This window comes from Phyllobates terribilis, unplaced genomic scaffold, assembly GCF_046119375.1.
Source record: "Phyllobates terribilis strain yellow unplaced genomic scaffold, ASM4611937v1 Scaffold_1__5_contigs__length_1240528914, whole genome shotgun sequence".
Lineage (NCBI taxonomy): Eukaryota > Metazoa > Chordata > Amphibia > Anura > Dendrobatidae > Phyllobates > Phyllobates terribilis.
In genome coordinates, this window is record NW_027362761.1 from 219,869,915 (window position 1) to 219,876,508 (window position 6,594).

General features: G+C 36.4%; 1 long non-coding RNA gene across 1 annotated transcript; it reads left to right on the forward strand.

The window, feature by feature from the left end:
* The first annotated feature begins 3,378 nt into the window (after positions 1 to 3,378).
* Positions 3,379 to 3,948, forward strand: LOC141166436 (uncharacterized). Its single transcript, XR_012251292.1, has 3 exons — positions 3,379 to 3,470; positions 3,544 to 3,598; positions 3,679 to 3,948. It is a non-coding gene; the product is annotated as an uncharacterized lncRNA (long non-coding RNA).
* Positions 3,949 to 6,594: the final 2,646 nt, after the last annotated feature.

The window sequence follows — 6,594 nt, forward strand, 5'->3', positions numbered from 1 at the left end:
AGAGACAACGAGTTGGAGTTAGGTGCAGGTTCAGATACTGCAGGAAAAGGGAAGGTACGGACATAGAGAAAAACAGGTAACAGGCTAGGATACAGTTCAGACAGGAACTGCTACTGCAATGAGATACAAGAACGAGCCTGGGTATACAGCCCCCAGAGAGGCGGACAGACTAGTGGTCAGAGATAACAGGACTGGGTATACAGCCCCCAGAGATGGCGGAAACGGACAAGAAGTCACAGATAACAGGTCTGGGTATGCAGCCCCCAGAGATGTCGAAAACAGACAAGAAGCAGAGCTGGACCTGGCAACTTCTGAGTCAAGTAGCACACTGAATGTTAGTGTTGCTCAGGCACCTCCTACTGGGAGGAGGGGGTTTAAATATCCAGAGACTCATAGCAATAGGCTGGAGACACATTAGGGGTGCCCCCACAGCAGCTATAAGAATCAGGAAGTAACCGGGCCGCCGCCCTAAGCAGTAAGTCAAGAGAAAAGCACACAGCATGAACTGGAGCAAGATTTGCAGGCTGGACTGACAGGTAAGATTGCGGTCTTGCATAGTGGGAGGTGGTGCACTATGCAAGCACGCCGCCAGGGATGTTACAATGTGTATTTTTTTAATTTACTCTTCTTTATTGTTAACTGTGGAAATATTTTTTTAGCTTTTTTTTTTTACATTTTTAAAAGCATTTTTACCTTATATGTTAGGCCCCTTGGAGGACTTGAACCTTTGATTGCTTGTGCACTTCATACTGTATACTGCAGTATTGCTGTATATAGTAAAGATCACAATTTTCTATGATGCCCAGCTACAGGCTTGAGTGTAAAAACTAATCACATTTGTGCTTTAATTTTTAATGGTTTGCTTGATTCTTAAATACAAAATTAAGCAACTTTCTAAGTTGTTTTAATTTATTTAAAAGAAATTGAAAAAAAAACTAAACTTTTTTTGCTGTGTAGTCTGTGTAACTCCTTTACATTGCTGGTTGTGTTGCTGCTTTTGACATACAGTAGATTTTGAAATATTTCAGAAATCCGTTTTTCACATTTGTGTTCTATGTTCATTGTTCTCTAAGGGGCTGGTCATGGGTCGGTGTGTTTTTGTGTACCAAGTGTTAGTGCAAGAATCACGGCGACGTGTCTGTTTTTTATCAGCGTCATGGATGAAAAGTACAAATACAAGTCTATGGTTATGTGAAAATCATGTACAGCACACAGATGCTCATGTACAGCACACAAAACTTTACCCCTTCATGACATATGATGTAAACTTATGTCATATATCATGTCCCTGACCTTGATGTGGGCTCACACGCAGAGACCACATCTTTCCACGCACATAATGGCTGATTTAATCAGCGTGGAAACACATGGACATGTGTGCAGAGCCATTCATTTGAATGGGTCTGCGTGTGTCAGTTTCTACGGTACGTGTGGAAACTGTTGCCACACGAATCGGACACACTGACGTATGAAAGAGCCCTAAGGCAGATTTAAAAAAGAAAAAAAAGCTGAATACTTTGAACAGTAGGAATAACAAAAGAGGGAAAAATACTTGCCAATTTTGAACTAGCGACAGGTTGTCTTTAAGTACACCATGCACTAAAAAGTTTGCACAATGAGTAACATGCTGAATAGCTTGTTTTGCTGTAAAATAATTGTTATTCAGTGCAGCAACACCAATTATGCCACATATATTTGGTGTTCTGGTAAAAGTAGCAGATACAGTACTTAATTTAGCATTTTCTCATTAACATGTAAATTAAAGCTTTCTAATTTGGAGCAAAAGAAATAAGACAGCAAACATACTCAATATTTTAATAGATTTGATATTTCCTGCATTCAGTTGTTATGGATATGACATTTTTAACATTTTCATGCTTCTCTGAATGAAAGTTAATTTAATCTCTATAAGAAATGTATTTTAGAACAGAATTGTGATGAATACAATTACAAAGATGTTATTATTAATGGAATTAAGAAAAATCTAAAAAAATTATTTCTGATGCAATTAACATAGTTCTCCATTACCAAGTTAGGTACGATTACCTTGTCACTGAAATCGTCACTACTTTTCTCTGTTAATAAGGGAAAGTAAAGCTCTAAAAGTGCCTATACACCTTTTTAGAAAACCATATAGTTATCTAAAAAGGTCTATAGGCACTTTTAGAGAGCGTATGACCGACAGTGCGTATGGCCGACCGTTATCTCTTCCAGCGCCTCCATATGCATGAAATGTTCTTATGTTCTCTATGGTAAGACTCATCTACCAGAAGAACAAAATGATTGGATATTTGAATTAAAATTGTCTTATCAATTATCATCAGTCAGGGAGGATCAAGAGGCCTCCATACACATTAGATGGTCGGCAGAGCCTGAAGAAAATGATGGGTTAGTCTACATTCTATGTACTGTAAATGGAGGGGTCCTAAGTTAGGTAGTATACATATAGGAAAAATATTAAAAGTATAATTTCATAGGACTATTTTGTGCATACAGTATTATTTGTATGCCCAAATTGGAAGATAGTACTTAATCTAACCCCATAATAAAATGTGACCTCTCTTACTTTTCAGCCAAATTCATTAAGGAGTCTAGTTTCATGCGATAAGAATTCAATACATTACAGCTACATACTAGCAAAATCTTTAACAAGCTGCCACTCACATGACAGCAAACAAGATGGCCATATATAGACAAATAGCATAAAAACTCTTGACAGAGTATCACTAAATCATGTTTTTTTTCAAAGTTGGTCACATTGTTCCACTTATTTCTTGATATTTATCAAGCTGAGCAGAAAGGTAATGAAGAACACATCTGTACATTAGAGTTTCATTAAATCACATTTTCAAAGCAGGTCATCTTTTGCCACTTATCTCTGGATATTTTTCAAAGATAAAGAACAACACATCTGTACATTAGATAATTGGCTGAGTTGACCAACATTGGTGAGTTCAGATGAAATTTATCTCTTGTGCAAGAACACCTTTAACCTACAGGTGCATCTCACAAAATTTGAATATCATCAAAAAGTTAATTTCTTTCAGTTCTTCAGTACAAAAAGTGAAACTCATATATTATATAGAGTCATTACAAACAGAGTGCTCTATTTCAGATGTTTATTTCTGTTAATGTTGATGATTATGGCTTACAGCCAATGAAAACACAAGCATATCCTATTGATCATAACAGCCAATTGGACTTTGGGGGTCATACCCCCCCCCTCCCCTCCCAGCCAGAACATCGGTCCTTTTACCACCTAGGAGCGTGCCCCTATTTTTGGGACCACACACGTTCCCCATTCAAGCAAGTAATAACCTCTACCTCCATCATTTAGAATCAACAATCAACCTCATCCCTATTTTCACCTTGTATTCTCCCATCTACACAGGTCTCCAAAGAACCTTTTAACATCTATTAGTGGGCTCACTCTTCATCCTACCTAACAAGGCTCACATCCATCTTTACTGGTAACTACCATTTACACTCCACTTATTTGTTTGCTAGCATTATACTGATTTTTCTTGTTTATACCTTTCACAGTGTCTTCACAAGGCCTCCCGCCACTTGAGTACTTACACCAAACCTAGTACCTTAGGTAACTACCATTCGTCTCTATTCAGCTATTACATCAGTTACCTTCCCTATATTAATTTCCCCCTCCTCCGTTTTTTCTAGACCCAGCAACTGGACTGTCACCCATACTTTGGCCCCCGCTTCCTACTATTATACAAGCGGACTCTTACGAACTGCTAACCAGCTGACTAACCAGGATCTGACAAGGACTTCACTTGCACCTTTTATTCCACGCCGATACCCACCATTTATCTCAATCATTGTCATTACCTCTAGCCATTTTAATATTTTATATTCGTTGTACTTTTAAATTTCTATATTAAATTGTCATTGTCCTTTTAAACTTTACCATTAAATTGTTATTTTAATTTACCAATCTATTTAGGTTGTTATTCAGCCGCTTTTATATACCTGCTAACACCTGAGATCTAATTACTTTGGCCCACAGGGCAGCGCAAATTAATCTAGTTTTTTATCCAGGTTTCTATCTCTGATACCTTCTGGACAGGTAGTGGCTCCTGTTCTAAAATTTGCTGCATACCCTTAGGACCACCTACTAGCGCCACCGACTGATGCTCATTTACAGAAATCAAATATAGTTTTTGATTTGATCATTGAAAGTTATTTCTAAACAAAAAAACAATACATTGCAAAGGTTTACATAGCCTTTACATCCTTATTTTTAAAGTAGTATTTTATTGTTCATTTGCTTACTTAATGCAAAAATGGTTGTTCACTATGTATACAGTAATGTGTTCTTTCCTTAGTTATGTCATCAATATAAGACTAGTTAAACTGATCAGCTCTTATCACTTCTGGAAGCTGCCAGATATTCAGTGTACAGAGTCGAATAAAACTCCATAAACAGTTTAGTGCAAACTGCTGGGTACTGCAGATCTTAACCTTATCTATTAAAAAGGAACTAATTAAGGATAGGTCACCAATATAAACATAGTGGACAACCCCTTTAGCAACTTTTTAAATATCTCTTATTAAAAGTTCCTTCTATTTGCTGCTGTAGAGTCTGTATATCCCTTTCATATAGATAGCTGCCCTGCTGCTACTGACAGATTAAACAGCAGACATTTTTTTGGCTGTGCCGGCTGTATCTGCTGGGTATCTCAGAAAGAATAAATATGGCACATTAAAATGTGTTTTGGGCAGGGATTCAAGTTTTCATAAAGGGCAAATCTGTAGACTGAAGTGCATCAGAATGAAGACGAGGAGGAAAATGCATGGAGCGGAAGTATGTCTCATAGACTGTGTATCAGTGCTCAAAGAACAAACAATGATCACAGCAGACTTTGCGAAATAGAGGAAGGATCACATATTCCTTAGTAATAGAGAGAAGAGATTTTTCATGGACTTTGGAAAGAGAAATCAGTAAAGGAATGAAGGTGTACTGAAAAATAAATGCTACTAAAGGCAACACATTGGACACACAACACACACACCAGAGAAGTGTTACTTAGATTGATACAACCCTCAAAAGATATATCTGAAAAATATCTGACAAATATCTAAAAATTAATGGAATAAATATTGGACCTAGAAATCACTGCAACTTTTTTTTTAACTCAGTGTAACCATTAAAAAATGTAAGCGTAATATCACAGATGTACTTAGCCTTCAATGAACTTATTTTTTTTTGTCTGTGTAATAAATTAGAGTATTTAAAAAAAAACATTGAGGGACTGTTAAAATGTAAGTAGAGACTGTTCATAGTAAATGGCATTTTATCAACTTCTTTATGTATTTCAGACTATGATCAGGTCACTTTCTGTCTGAATGCATAAAGGTGTCAGATAGTCAAGCAAAATAATACAGCTTAGAGAAAATTGCTGTCTGAGTAAATCATTACTGTTTTGTCTGTAAAAGTTACCAGAGGTGCCAGAGGAAAAATTGATTTTTTTAAAGTTTTATCTTGTATGTGTATTCTCTTCAGTCAGAAATGCTTATTAAGTAATATTGATTTTACTTTGTTGTTGTAGCTTTATAGCTATTATTTGGTACCAAGTAGTTAGATTTTTTTCTGATTTTACCTGATGATTTACTTAATAAAATACTTTAAATCTCTTTAGTTTCCTCAATCCTGTGATAACCATTAGTCCTGCAGTCATGTCCATCATTTACATGACAGCCACAGCCAACCAGTGGCCTCATCCGCCTTACATTTTAGCATTAGCTGTAGTAGTCATATAAATTATAGATGTGAAATCATTACTGTAGTACTGATGAGGAAGACCACCAGAGCAGTGTGACCATCATGGGAATCTAGCAGTAAACATTCAGTTTATTACATGATGGTCATATAAATTATGGGCCATTATTTCTTCACGAGCAAGAGATGCTCTTTGTATATCATTCCAAATAATCAAATCATTTTTTATCCGTAGTTTCTAAAAATTCAATGATTTACATGAACTTATTACAAGCATTTTTTTGCTTATTATTAAAATTGCTTGCATTTTTATGCACATTTTATATACAAGCCTATGGGAAAACACATAAAAAAGACACAATTGGGTTATATGCACATAGTGTCTTTTAAATGCCAGCATACCCAGATAGTTTTTGAAACAGAAGACACTTCAGGAAAATGCTGGCTGTGTTTTTCCTTAAGCATCTCTTTTTTGTCTTTTCTATCACTTTCATATGTAAAACAATGGCAGCTTCCAATCAGAGACCACTTGAAAATGGTCAGGTGCATATGTTCATTGATTTAAATGTTTATTGAGTGCCTCTTCAAGTGGGTTCAAGGAATCTGCTTGAAAAAGACACCAAGTGCACATACCCTTAGACCCAAAAATGCACAAAAAATGTAAACTAATGCCACAAAAACATGTTAGTTTACACTGCTTGTCATATTTTTCTATTAGCTTATATCCAACATCCAGCTCCTGAAACAGACGTCACCACTGTGAACCAGGAAGCCATCAGTGATGTCTGTTTCGGGGGCTGGTCTGGGCTCTGCTCAACTTACTTGACGCGTACTCTCCTTCTTATGTTGGAACGTCA